The 14,241-nt window shown below is 36.2% G+C and overlaps 1 long non-coding RNA gene across 2 annotated transcripts in view; it reads right to left on the bottom strand.

Annotated features, from left to right (window-relative positions):
- Positions 1 to 14,241, bottom strand: part of LOC116217123 (uncharacterized) — a 208,902-nt gene that overhangs the window by 112,550 nt on the left and 82,111 nt on the right. The gene's annotated exons all lie outside the window — the stretch shown is intronic.

Raw genomic sequence — 14,241 nt, 5'->3', positions numbered from 1 at the left:
CTACTCAGTCTGGAAGTATGTGAATAAAATTACACTTATACTGCTCATTGTCTGTCCTGGACAAATTGAACCAAACATTAGGTCACTACACAAGCCACTGTACTTAAGTATATCTCTAGGCCAGAAACAGATTGAGCAGAAAGAAAATAAGATGCTCTGTCAGTATAGAGGTATGTTCTCTTCCTTAAGAAATGACCTAAATTATTTGTACTTCCTTTAGAAATTCACATTCTGAAGCACACAAACATAAACTGTGGCTCTTGCTCACCTTTTCTATAGTTGGTGTTGCATTACCAATACTGTCTATTGCTTAAGTCGTCATATTGTAAACTGTTACTAACCAAACACCTTTACAAGAAACATATGTACATGAAAGCAGCATTTCCTTCCCAAGTTCACTGACAACTGGCTATCTTGAAAAATTCTATCTATATCAGTACATGAACAGGTTGACAGCTTTCATACGATCCCATTTATGTTACAAATGGTACAGTGATATTCTATTATTTCATTGAAAATGTAATGTTTTGAGACATTTCATATTGTTTTTCACTTTTCTAGTTTCAGTAGTCTTTTAACTTTGATATGTGCCATCTAACAACTAAAAGTCATCCAAAAAATTGCTGTACATTACATCCATTGCGTTACAGATGATCCATGTTTATAAAACTAGATTGTTTTATGAAGAAAACGCTAAGAGAAAACATAACTGTCTCAACAGCAATTTTGTCAGCTAAAAATATAGCAATATAGTTTGGGTTTCTACACTTCAGTGCATCTAATGAGGGAGTGAAATGCTTATTAAATGGTAGCATGCATTATTCTCCAAATCTTCTTTTACATGCCTATTTTAAGTATTTGATTATTGCCTAGCTAATAATAGGTGCTTCTTCAGTCAAAGAACATGCTGGAGAAGACAGTGTAAATTGTAGCATGTAATTGTTCACTGACTGCCACTGAAAATGTTTAGCTACTACTGTGTGACAATCTCCCTCTGATGTCAGCAGCCACTTTTGGAGTCTGGCAATTTTATCTTGCAGTGTATTTCAGAATTAGTCATCAAGAGAAAGATAAATAGAAAAATCCTCTTTAGGTTTATTTGAAGTGAAAAAATGTGTCCTGTCCCCTGGCCTCCAAAAAATTTATGAAGTGACAACACAAAAGGATGCATTTCAACTACTCTTCTTTTTCCCTGGTATCAACAAATATCTCAGAACTGGAATGGAAACACCACTCGCTGCTCTCAGTGACAAAGCCTACATGGGGCTCTTATGAGCACCAGCTCTCAAACTCACCATGTATAATCATGAGAGTGTTATTTTTTTTGCACAAAAACAGGTGCTCCAACCACCCTACTCTTTTCTTCCTACCTCCAGCAGAATGCTCACACATTATTGTGGGTAATTTTGCAATCAGCCAATTGTGCTATCCAGCCTTTTAACACTTAGAGAAGCCTTTTCATCCACCAACAATGTAACCGAGAAGGTGCCAAGGCATCCAAATGGCCTCTAGAATGATTTATTCATCCTAGGCTTCTTAGTCCCTTTTCCTCAGTATTAATACTAAGATTAATGTGTCCCAGCAGTGTGCTGCCAACAGGAACTTTAATAAAAGCAAGAACTAGTTGGCCCAGTTTTCTTCTTACTAAGGTTAGGACACCATCAAAAAAAAAAAAAAAACCCAAAAAACAATAGTCTACACAGGACTTTCCCTTTAATTTACTTCACAAAATGAAAGTGACCACATTTAGTTTGATTACATGCAGATTACAGGAATATAAGCGCATCACTGCTTGAAGTCATTCATCAGCCAATTTTTTGTAAGGATAAATGCAATACACTTACATATTTTTGAAATGGTGCATGTGCAGTTTTTTAAAAAAACTTTTTTATAAACTAGCTTAGACAGTTTATTTGAACATAACCAGTATACAATATACACAATACCTACAAAGGATGCCAGACGCATAATGACCATGAAACAGAATAAATGACAGACGGGACATATCTACTAACATAAAAGAATTTGCTATAGGAGAAAGAATACTTATTTTGTATACTTTTGTGTAAGTATTTGTATATATATTTTAATCTTTTCCTCTTTCACATCTCTTCATCAACTCCTATTACCACAGACAATACCCATGTGCCATGCTGATGGTCCTGGCAGTGTGGACACATGCCCTTTCTCCCACATTTGCCTCTGAACAGTCTTCAACTGCCAGTAAATTGCAAGCAGCTGAACCACCATGACCTTGCAATGAAAGATTTCTTTCTCCTCCTTAGCCCTTCAACTACACAACCTACACGGCTTCTACACACTATATCCTCAATTATCCAAGTTCAAGATTCAAACTTATGAGTCTATCTAGGAAAGTTTCAAGAGTGCATCAAATTAATATTATTTCAAAATATAACTGAAAAAATGAAAACTGTACCCAGACTTGTTGCTTTAAGAAACTGCAGTGTGACAGAAATACCTAAGTGGATTATGTAGGATACTGTAGACTACGTTCAGACCAAGTTGCATATTTGAATGCATAAATGCAAATGCACCCATTTGCCATGCAACTGCAAAGCTGCCTAAGCCATTTAAATGTAAGCTTTCAAATGCCTTCCTGATCACACAGCTAGACTAGGAAATGCTCTCATTTCTACCTGTGAGATGTTTTAAGTTGTTTTTCTTAGGATCACCAATCTTCCTCCCTTCCTTTGTGAAAAAGTATGTGTGCGCACATGCGCGTACTTCTTTTTTCTTTCTTCTCAGCCCCTTTACCAATTGTTCTCCTAGATCAAGCACAGAAACTGCAGAGTTGCTGGGTGGTGGTGATGGGTGAGTGGAGCAGAAACTCCTCCTAAAAGGCAGAGATTGCACAACTGAAAGAACAGAAAGGCCTTTTATTCTGTGAAGAAAAGAAGAGGAAAAAGCTCTTCACAGTGAAGATGAAAAATAATGTATTTGAATCCTGGGAAGATCTTCTTCTTCCTACAGTGGAGAATAGTTAGTTCACAGCACAATTCGAATAGCTGCTAGCTTTTCAAATATCTGCAATTGGCAAAAAGGACAATATGCATTTGTTTACATTTACTTATGGCTTTAGAATTTATTTTCTGATGGCGATACTTATGTCAGACTAAGACATTTCATGTTATTCTTTTCAAATAGCAAAGCTAAATTTTCTGAAGTATGTCAGTCTCTAGATTCAAAACTTCACCTATTTTGCTGTTATTGCACTCCAGGCTGTGATTTATTTTCTCAGATTTTAGTGATCACTTCCGTAGTCCTATGAAAAGGAAAAAAATCTGCGCTGAGAAGAAAAAACCCCGCTGAAGAAATTTATAGTTAGAGATCTAAACTGATGTATAAAACTCACAAAGATTTGACCAAATTCAGAACAGTACAGTATTCATTGAATTTCTCTTATTGTTTCTCGTAGAATCACAGAACAGTTTAGGTTGTAGGGGTCCTTGGAGATCATCTAATTCCAACCCCTTGCTGTGGGCAGAGCTGTCATATTTTTCTGAAAGATCTTGCAATCATTTTGAAAATTCTCAAATGTTTTCTCAAAATACATACAGACACGTGAGGATGTGTTCAGGCACTGGAAAGAGGCTCCCCAGGGAAGCAGTCATGGTTCCAAGCCTGTTGGTATTCAAGAAGGATTTGGACAATGCTCACAGATACATGGTTTAACTCCTAGGCTGCTGTGTATGGCCAGGAGCTGGACTCAGTGATGCTCATGGATCTCTTCCTACTCAGGATATTCTATGAAATGCAACCACTGAATTGCAAATATTTTGTAAATCTGGCAAAATGGAAGAATACTACAGTTGGAATAAAGATTTCCTATGGAGATTGGTCAAGACTTTCATTTTAAATTTTATATTTTTATGAAGACTCCCACTATTAATTTTTTACTGATTGTATTAATAAGTAATGGAAAACATACTCTTGCTGTTACTAACCTTACGATAAACATGATTTTTTATCATAGGAGATTTAACTAACTGTGATTTTATCTGTTATAACAAGTTAGAAGGTGAGGTAGATTCATAGAGCCATAGTAGAATGATTTATCCCAGTTTCTGCACTGAGCTCAGAAAGAACTCAGATAAATGGCTTGAGGAATCAACCTACTTTTAAATTTTATTTTACCAGCAGAAAGTATGACCAACAATTTCTGGTAAAAACCTGTGTTCATTTTAAATGGAGGTAGACCCAAATCATGGTCTTTTCTAATGAATGTTAATGGCTTGCCTCCACCTTCCCACATCAAGCTATCAAACTGTTAAAAGTTATCAGATTCTCTTGGGAAAGAAAAAAAAAAAAAAATGCCATCCACATTGTCCTGCTTTTTTTTGCCTACCTTCTTCACTCCTTCTTAGTTTATTCTTGCTGGTTTTTGTTTGTTTGTTTGTTTTTGCTTATTTACCTTTCCTGTCTCATGCTATGTTTGAATAGCAGCTGAAGACAGTTTGTCCCAATTCGATACTCCAGATCTTGATATGAATGTAAAGTTTGTAATGGTCTGAAACAAATCACCAGAGGGAAAACCCTGAAGAGTACAACAATCTCAGGCTGAGATTCAAGTAGGCTCAAGTTCACACCTTACAGTGTGAGCCTACTTGATCTTGAGAGTTGAGAACAAAATGTGATTGGCACCAAGGGGATAATTCCATTTCTGGAGAGCAGATTATGTAGGTACCTACACAGGGTAAGCAGGGGGGGGGAGCTATAATTATGCTCTTCTGAAATTGTTAAACCATTTCTAATTAATTGTAATGGTTTTAGCTAAAGCTTTCCAGATGAGCAGTTCAAGCTGAACCCAACACTGAACAATCACTGTATTGCTGAAATGCTCTGATGAATTCCAAGTTCTAACTTTTTGATTCATGAAAACACCAAAAAATGTGCAGCATATGTTATCTCAATCCAGGAGATTTATAAAACCCAGATATCTTGTGATCATGTTGCTACTTCAGCAGGATAAAAATTCCTTTTCACCCCCTTCACTTTTGCAAAATCTCCCCCTTAGCTGTGTCTTAAAAATGTCAAACATATTTTACTGTCTCCAAATAAACACATCATTTTTGGCAGAATTAGTAGACAGGAAAGGTAGGGGCACTGTTGTTACAGGAGTTCATATAAAAAGCAAATTTTAATGTTTCAAAATTTAAGACTTTCTTCAAGTTTTAAAATACATCTTCCCTGGCTCCATCTGTATTATTGTCAAAACAATTATGAATTGTCCCTTTGGAAAAGTAAAACTGATTAATTAGTGTTGGTCTCCATTGTACACAGAATTCAACAGTTATATAAACAGCCATGGACATTTCATACTAACTGTTCTATTATTTTCTTCAGCATTGTTAAAATCTAAAATGATTTAATTGTTTTACCATTGTGTTCTGTACATTGTTTGCAAAGTTTTCAAGTGAAAAGCACTTCTCTTACAGTGATCTAGAATGATACCAAATTGTTCTGTATACAGAATGCAAAATCAAGATAGCTTCCAAGATGGAATTCTGCAGATAAAAGCAAAGAAAAAAGACATACTAAAGACAACTGAGAATATGACCTTCCACTGCATTACTCTATTTCAGTACAAAGCTAGTGTGTTTGCGATATCAGTGAGACCAAAAAATACTGCTTTCAGAGTTGTCTAGCAAGAACACGGTGATCTCAGTTGCAGTTCTCCACCCAAAAAACCCTTATTACATGGTAAGGATGGTTGCTTATTAACCTTGGCATAGTGGTTTAGCTTTTGTGAAAGAGACAAAGTAGATAGACTACCACTGTCCAAAGAAATCCCCACTCTTCACAGGAACTCCTGCTTTGAAGGCCCTGCTGCTCCGTGTCCTTGCTAATCACAGTTCATTGACAATAAAAGCAGGGTAACCAGCCCTCAGCTGGCAGCGGGGCAGCTTCTCAGGAAAGGGATTCACATCACTAGCTTCTCCTGGTGCCAGCTGACTGTGGGCCAGCGAGGAGTAACTCATACTGCTTGCACAGCACCAGCTTAACTCTGGAATAGCGAAGGCTTCAGATTTTAGTTCTGGCATTCTAACATCTTTCTTCAACCAATTTCAGAAGTGCCTTGGCACTCTGCACAGATTACGGTAATACATGGTTTTATCATGAATCAACTGAAAAAAATAGTGTTTACTTACATATTAACAGAAACAAAAAAAAATACAAAGATAAAAACAAACATAAACCAGAAAAAAATTAAAAGCAAATCTGAAAAACAACCAAGCAACCCCTCCCAACTTTTACTTGCTTGTAACACACAAAGCAGGATTTCAACATTCACCATAAATAATATGGCCATCTTTAATTTGGCCTGACCAACCTTGATTTATCCCACAGACAAAACCAAGCATCTCTAATTTGCTAACAAATCACTGCAATTCTTCTCTTACCAACCAATAATTCTGCCATCTCTAATTTACCAATAAATAATTCTGCACTCTCAAATTTACTAACAAATAATGTGACCAATTTGCTGACCAATGGCTGTTCAACTGGTAATAGAGCCCCTAGCAAGGAATATTTGGACCCTTTTTTTCCCCTAGCAATAAAAAATTTCAGCAGCCTTTTATTCAGTATCTGCTGCATTACTCTGCTAATGCTTAATGTGGCTAGCAAGCTTTGCTTTGAACAAAGTGTTTGCTTTCTGTGAGAATATTTGTTTACACTGACTGCTTAGAAATTGCAGTGGTCTCTCTTAAATGTTGCACATTGCTAACTCCTCTGTTGGTTCTGCTGCCACCATGCTGGGACTTGGCAGCAACTCCATGGTGCTTGGACAGCGTGTGTTGGTAAAGGAGTGACACCGCTAGCCAGCTCAGTCACCCTGCTGACCTTACCACCCAAGTTGGTCCTGTCTGGGCAGAGGATTCAGCAGAACGATTTCACATTTAAAGCCATGTGATTGATTTGTTTTTTCTAATTTCTAAGTCCCTTGGCACAAGTGAAAAACAGGTCTTGAGTTATAGGTTTCTTTAGACAATAACAATAGCATTTTCAAGTCATGTGGTAACTTCTGCAATCAATTTTACCTCCAAGAAATGTTACCAATTTTGTGTAACTTTATTAGTTCATATTAAAACCATTAGCTAACACGTCAGCTCAGTGAGCACACTCCAACACCCATTTTACAGGGAAAAACTACAGGGATTACGGGTATAGCTGGAGTGACCATCGGTGCTGAAATTACTGAAGAATTTCCAAGCTCCAAGCTGCTGGCTTAGACAACTATAGAAAATTAAATACCCATAGGCTGTGGGGGAGAGTGCTGCAAAATTATATGACAGAACGCTTACCATGAGAAACTGCAAGTTTGGATACAACTCTAGGCAAAAGACAAAGACTACATCAGCTCAGGATATATCCTTCTTTGTAATCAATCTCCTAGTACAGTTTACAGATGAATTTATTGCATATTTCAGGACATGATTCAAAGCAATTTCCACTTCATAACAAAATAAAATGCTGAGATTTCTAAGCTTTGCAAGAAAAAGGACACACAAACACTTGTATTTTAAATTAATATAAAAATGTTAATCAATTATGTTAAAATTTTGTCCTGGAAATAGTAGACCAGAAACACATTCTAGAAATGCATTGAAGAACCCTTCCTCCTTCTTTGTCTTCCCCATCTTGTGGGATAAGCAAAAGCTGAGCAGCACTGTTGCTTCTCAGTTATTTTTTTTTCCTGAAGAGTCTCCTGGGATTCTTGAAAGAAGAGACAGAAATGCCTTTCTGGGTGGCTTTTCCTTTAGAGGAGGTAGTGAATAAAGAAAGTTAGCCAAGAAAGAAAAGGAGTTGGCCAGGAGGGCAGGAATTCCCAGATGGCCAGAAGTTTGGTGTATTTAATGCTTTCTTGATGCTGGAGGGAGCGAACATAATGCAACCAAAGCTGTATGAAAGCTCATTTCCTGATCCTAATTACATGACAAGAGTACAATTTAAAAATGCTATGTTAGTTTCAGGGGTGAATAACAATTCTGATGCTTTATTCAGAAGTATTTCTGATAAAGATTTCAAGCAGCCATAACTTAGTTTTATTTCCACAAAATTGTTATACAAGTTTGGGTTTGTTACAGTTTCACTAATAAACATTTAATTAGCCAATATTGGGAGTGACAGAATCACAGGGGTTGGAAGGACCTCGAGAGATCATTGAGTCCAACCCTTCTGCTAAACCAAGTTCCCTACAATAGGTCACACAGGTATGCTTCCAGATGGGAAGATTAGTTGGAATAAAAAAAATTTGGTACTATCAAGCATATGCAATAAATATGAAAATATACTGGCCTAAAAAATGTGTGTGTTTGCAGCTCATGTAAGGTAGAGGAGGGTGAGAAATGTCATAAATGGGAGCTGCAGATCACTAAGACCTATGTCTCAATGAAATGTGCCATGGGTAGGACAGGGCACCATGAATGAAAGCAGAACTGTACTGGTGGTGCAGCAGAACTAGCAGAAGGAGATGGCCACAGAGTGTAGGTGACAGGAAGTAGGAATTCTCTACAGATGAAACAGGAGAGTTTCTAGATAAGTGTAGCTGCTTGTGTTTCCCTTCAAAAGTGGACACAAGAGAGGAAAAATATCCCTCTCATACGTTCCTAAGTTTGCTTTAGAGTTTGTATATCAGTGCATTCACAAGATTACAGAGAACAGTAGAAAGAGAAGTGTCCAAGGAAAAAAAAAACAGATGAAAAGCATAACAGCATATGTATATAGGATAAGTAGAATAGTATACACTATGAGGAGCACAAAGATTGATGCAGGTGGGCAAGACAATTTTGCCCTGTCTGGTTAAATTTTCTACACTAGAGTACTATTGATCATACTAAGTATATAGGATACTGTATATACCCCATTCCACTACCCTTACACAGGTTAATTCTTTTATCCATTTCAAACCCAGTCAATCAATAACAGTGATCAGGTAGGTTGTGAAATTGCCTGGAAAACACATCCGCAAAGTAAACCCAATACAATGGCCTGTCTATGTGACTTAAAGCTTAGCACAGCATTGAAAATCACTAATGGAACACTGTGCAGTTTGTTCATGCTATGAGCAGTCAGGAATCATGCATAATGTAATAGTGCATCTGCTAACAGCAGCTCACACAAGCTAATTTAATCTTGTTTTAAACTAGACACAAGGAATTAATCTTTAAAGCTGCTCCCGTGATTCTCTTTGGTCCTTAAAATACTGAGGGTCTTCCCACCTCCCCATTTGCAATACAGTAAAGGGATGTATTTCAGTTATCATCATGTATTTACACTTCATCTACATTAGCTGGAAAATGGATGCAACTCTGTAATTTATCAGATTTAAAAAGCACATTGCTGGCCCAGTTAAGAAGTTATGTTTTGTGTTGACACATCTGAAATTAAGTCTCAGACCCTACTGGGGAATAATTCATATTTGGAAATAATTTTTTTTTCTTGAGTTTAATTTGCTGAATTCAGAACTCTTTCTGGTGTAAAAGTTACTCTTATTATTATTACTGTCTTAATTACTTGTACTGCTACATTGCTACTATTTTTGATACTCTGCAAATACTGAAAAAGACAGTCTTTACCGCAAATAATTTATAATCCATTAAAAAGATAGAGACAAAGAGAACACCAAAAGATTACATTATGATAGGAGTAACACAAAACAAAATATCCATATGCAGCAAATTTTGACAAGAGTTCAAGCTGAGAGCTTGACTGTTTGGACCTGTAGTCAAAAGGACATTTAGTAGGGCTTTGCAAGACAACAATTAATTAATTTGCAGTTGTAAATGGTAAGCTCCTTGTAACCACACTGAATTGAAAAAAAAATACTCCTAGGAACAAGGGACAAGGTGGCAGAGACTGATAAGTCGTCAATTTTGGTGAGGCATGTGATTGATGTCTTGATACTGAATGGAGAATAAAGAATGGGAAACATGAAAACAACTATTTTACTATCAGCGTGATGGAGCTAATGTAAGATGAATAAGGGAAGAAGGAAAGAAGTAGTTTAGGTTAACAGGCTTTGCATAATGCTTCTGATCATCTGCAAATTGACTGTGTGTCTCTAGTGAAGTTCAGTTTCCAACAAACAGTAGACGATGACAAGAATCAGGAGAAAAGTTAATGCTGCACAAGATGAACAAGGCATACCCTCTTTCAGAAATGGATTTCCAAAATAATCATATGGCCTAGATTTCAAGACACAAAAGGTTTAAGCCCAAGTCAAATATCAAGTTAAGGAATAGTGACAGAGCTGTAATGCTGGCCATTGCAATCAATAATAGAGACACTGAAGTTTTGTTGTTGTAAGCAGCTGTCAGCGAAATTTCAAAGTTTCACTTTAACTATTATATGTTGGATATTCGTGAAGAAACATTTAGATTGACAAGCCAGTATTTTAATTCAAAGAAGGAAGAATATGTGTAAGGTTTCTAACTAGTGAGAATGTTCGGTTTCCATTTGGGGGCTATCTCTATAACTGAGCCACAGCATGTAGAGAGAAAAACAAAGTGGGAGCAAAAGATACACACAAAAATAGAGAGGAATAAAGGTGAAGAGCCAGGCAAGGACAGACTGATAGGAACTGAGTGACTTGAGCCAAAAGTCTGAAATTGAATTAGACGAGAAAAACTTCAGAAAGAAGTTGCATAAGTTTAGAAGAGAGGCAGAGAAGTCAAAAGATTACCAGATTGGTATGAGGTTGGAGGAAATAGTTTGAAATGGAAAAATAAAACTAGCACCATCCATTGTAAGATAGGAGAAAAAAAAAACAACAGGAGAGGAAACGAGGAGGAAAATCAAAGAGTTGTCTTGGTAAAATACTGGAATAGTGAGTAGTGATCTACAGAAAGGAGACCTGGACTATTGGCGTAAGCTCCTAAGAAAATGTAGAACAACAAAATACACATCATGAGAGCCATGTGCTTTCATTTCTGGTAAAACTGATACTGATCTGTAGGTAAGCATGCTAGCAAGCAACAAGTATGACAGAACTTGCTTGTGTACTCAAGTCAGAAAAGAAGGAGAATAGTACTTTTGTGACAGTAGACTCACAGAAATAGTGCTTGAGTCAATGCTGATCTTCTATAATTTTTAACTTCAAATTCAGGCCAGCCTTCCAAAGTCAGTTGGAACCTTTAGACTTTATTTTGCATCCTGAGAAATAGCATCATCTAGAAAACTATAAAATGGGGTCCTTTGAAACTTCTTTAAGACCACTTCTGCAATCAAAGCATTCACCAAGGATGGTTCATAAAATACCTCTATTTTAGCTTCAAATATGAACAAACCACATGAGATTCAAACCTGAGTATTACCCTGATTTATAGTAAATGTTTAAGTGACAAATGAAAAAAAATGAGTCTGATAAGGATACTCTTTATCTAGATACAAACTAATAATAACAGAAATAGATTTTTAAACTCATCCAGGTTAATTCTTGTTAGCATGCATGAAATACATCTTACACAGTTTCTAAATCTGTGGGCATGACTCTGATTTTAAGGACTCAGAATCCAAAGTCGGCCAAGTAGTCAGAGAGTAGCGGAAAAAGAATAACAATAATAAAATTATACAATTTATACATGTCAACTTGATTCACAATAAGCACAGCAGATCTTTAAAGGGGACTTAAATGTCAGCACGGTGTTATGAATGAAAGAAAAGAATAAACATCCATTACGTTGCAGAGTATGTGAAAAACTGCATGGAAAATAGAAATCAGGTTTGATTTAAGGTTATGAACACATAAATTCACTTCTACTTCTTACATGTTCGGCTTGTCTCACGTAGTACTTATTATTTCTAAAGGAAAAAGAAACCCTAACATCCTGTATTACCATTAGAATTTACTGGTTTCTTGTGTTTCCAGGATATAATTTGTTGACTCCATTCTCATTTATAATTAATTTTAAGCTCCTTTGCTGTTTGTTTTAAATGAATCATAGCAGATTCTTTCCATATGTACACATGCGCACAAAAACTGTATAATACACATATGCAAATAAATGCTCAACATCCCGTTCCTTTCAGATAATTAACGCAATTGTAATATAAGATGTTCGCTATAAACAGTTAAAAATAATACTAAGTAGAATTTCCTTTAAAATTAAACTTGAAATTGTGAATGAGGCTTGAACTGCAAAGCTTTTTCACTGCCATAAAAGAAAGAAAGTTTAAGTAAACAATATGGTGTTTATATATGTATATACATATATAAAAGAAGAAGAAGAAAAAAAAATCATTCCATGCCAAACCCAGTCAAAATGCATTATTAGGGTGTCCAGGAAATTATAGCTTGTGTCCATTAGTCCTTTCAGGGTTAATATTGATGCAGATATTATTTCTATCCACGGTGCCATTTATTTGAAATATTATGACTGGGAGTAGCTGCAGCAGTGAATCAAATCAATTGATAGAGCAGTTAGCCCCGCAGTCAAGACTGCCTTTACACCGTGCAGCAAGCATGAAATATTATGGAGATTGTTCTTTAAAGTGATCACTTTATCATCATTTGTCTGCAGCCCAGGCTATTCCTTCCTGCCTCGCTTCCCTGTTGGGTTAGAGCTGTCATAACTCAATCAGCCGTATAATGCTGTTCATAGCACCTCCGTAGCAGGTATTGAACCTGTCAAGGGCCACTGAGGGAATTATACTTATCCATTTTGACAGCTAGCAACACCACTCTGATATTTATGTCAGTTTATATATGTATGATATGTATTTCTTAAATGTAATTAGAAGCCTGTTTGTGTGTGATATATCTGAATTGCCCAGAGCTGCCCATGATTAAGACATTGATTTCTAACCTTGTGCATTACTGGAGAAGGGAATATGACAAGCTCCATCACTCAGGGGTTGCAGCTAACCTCTTCTGTCTATATACATCATATGAAATTGTCACTATTGTTTATCTGTCCAGCAAAGTTGACTACAAAGCAACTGTTATTTTAGTTTGCTAAATAAACTAAAAGATTGTAAAACAAACCATCATCTTGTCCCTCCAGAGCACTTGTGTTTTGCAGCTGTGTTACTCAAACTAAGGGCACAAAAGCAGACCTCACTCTGAAAGCTTAGTGGAGATCTCCATCTTGTTTGCTACGCTGCTTGCTTTAATTGTGAAATATTGGAACCCCTCCTGTGCATCTAGAACATACTGTTTTAATTTCAAAGTGACATTTTTGTAGAAAATGCACTGTATTACAGCTAGAAGGGGAAAAAGACAGATACAAATAAAATGAAAAAATAAAAACAAAGCAACAAACAAAACCACCACACCCTAAACCCTAACAAAATGAACAAATGAAGAAAACACAACCCAAAGCCACCTCTTCCTTATTGTGGATTAATGTCAGGATAAAGCTGTTACATAAAATAGTTCCTATATGAATGACAAGCCTCTCCATTTTTTATTTTTTTTCCAGTTTTAATATTCTTTTGGTTTGAGGAAATAATTTTGTCCAAATTGTTCTTGCTGTTATTGCAGAATTAATGCGGAAGCAATTATGACTAAACTTTATTTACTTTTAATTTCTCAAAAACTTAGCTTAGAACTTCTGGATTTCTGGATTGTGATTGATATATTTCTGCTTTTCTGGCTCATGGGAAACAATTTGCACTGATCTTTGTCTCTGAAAATTCATACATTTACTCGGATTTTCAAAAAATCTGTACTTGTAACTGCACACTCAGCTTTTAAATCCACTTCCTTCAGTTTAAGCTGTCACTCATCATCATTAGAAATCCCCATTTTAAGATGCCTTGAAGCTTGCCGAGATCAGAGATGAGGGTAAATTGTATGATCTCATGTCTATATTGTTTAAACAACAGAGAAATCCAAGAAAAGCAAGAAGTCTGCAAATACCGCTTGGAAATAGATACCAATCTTGAAAGAATAACCAACCTTATGGAAAAACTCCCTCTGCAATATTACTTTAACATACATTAACTGTTTTGAGATTCAGATGCTTATAGAAAATGGAACTGCACTGAAACACAGAAACAGCATTAAAAACCACCAAAGGATCCACCTGCATTAGGGAATTAAAAAAACATAAGGCAGAAATAGCAATTTTCCATATGTCTGTAAAATAAGATAGCTGTCTAAAGTGTATTTTCTTCCCTATTTGTCACATGAGGGCATGATAGAACAGGGTAAAATAAGATGGGTGTACCAAGGAAAGCAAAATTAGTATTATCGAGCAACAAATTAGATCTTGAAGC

This window comes from Meleagris gallopavo, chromosome 13 (assembly GCF_905368555.1).
Source record: "Meleagris gallopavo chromosome 13, MGAL_WU_HG_1.1, whole genome shotgun sequence".
In the NCBI taxonomy this organism is placed as follows: Eukaryota; Metazoa; Chordata; class Aves; order Galliformes; family Phasianidae; genus Meleagris; species Meleagris gallopavo.
Note: the sequence above shows the minus strand (reverse complement) of the source record. Positions and strands in the feature narration are given on the sequence as shown.